Below are 1298 nucleotides of genomic sequence, written 5' to 3'. Positions count from 1 at the left end.
AGAGTGTTGTGCTGGTGCTGTTTTCAATTCTATTGATTGGCGCACTGAAAAAGATAACCCTGTCTACATCTGCATTTCATTTCCCCTTTTTTCCCCCTCTTTCTATCATCTATATTATTCATCCCACCTACATTTTTTTTAACCATCTTGTTGGCAGGGTTTCCAGTTCCCCTCCCTGCTTCTACATTTTTGCATTCCAACTAAATGGTGAGCCTCCCTCCCTCCTTCCCTCGCTTTCATAACTCCATCAAAAAAAAAAAAGATTCCCTCATGTGTGAGGAGTGATCCATGCCTGCTCTATAGAAAACAATGCCAGCCTTTCTGCCCTGGCATGAGAGGGAGAGAGGGAGGGACAGAAAGAAAGAAATAGAGAGATTGAGAGTTCTTTGTGTGTCCAGTGAGAGTTTCTGAATCTGAAGAAAGAAAAGCTGCTGATGTCCTCCCCCCAGTCTGAGGGAAATGGGCTTTGATGTGGTGGGAACAAACACACACTAGTTCTGATTTACACCTCGAAGGATGTTTTTAATATCAATCCCCAGCTATCCATCCACTTTTATACCAGCTTATACACTTATAATGATTAGTAAGGTAGTAAGTGATTATACATGCTACCTACCGTAGCGTCCAATACTCTTAGCAGACTGCTGGCAGTTCAGCTTCAGTTGTAGTTTGGAAACAGCTTATCTGAACTGTTGGCTGGAAACAGAGCACACTGAGTCATTCAAAATTGAAAATGTGCCATGTTTTATGTGGATGTCCAATATTGATGGTAAATGTAGAAACAAAACAATAAATTCCGCAGTACATGGTTAACCGACCAAAAAATAGTTGCAAAAACTGCTCTTCTTCCGGCACCAGCGCTGTAGACGCTCGCATGCAATGGATCCTGGTACATGTAGGCACTGCAGGTGAACTCAGCTCTCTTGGTAAATATAGCACCACTGTGAAATGTAGTACTTCAATTGGCTACATCAACACTGATTGGACATCCATATAAACATTAAAATTACTCAAAAATATGTATCTAACAACCTATTTTGGAATTTAAATGTTTAAAGATTCCCTCCAGACGTGTATAAAGACATATATACAATAGTGTGCTTGGAACAACAATGTGTGTCTGATATGTTTTTTATATGAGAAAAAAGTATTATTTCCACATTAAAATCCTTTAAAAGTCATATGTTCCTTCTACCTCATATATAAAAATCCCAGAATATCTGAAATGTTGTTCATTTCTAAAGTTTTCCTGCTGGACACAAGATGTCTCCTACTTCACTGTAAAGTCCATTCTCTGT

The sequence above is a fragment of the Morone saxatilis genome, unplaced genomic scaffold, assembly GCF_004916995.1.
Source record: "Morone saxatilis isolate NCDOM2014 unplaced genomic scaffold, NCSU_SB_2.0 Contig8, whole genome shotgun sequence".
NCBI classification, from domain to species: Eukaryota; Metazoa; Chordata; class Actinopteri; family Moronidae; genus Morone; species Morone saxatilis.
Note: the sequence above shows the minus strand (reverse complement) of the source record.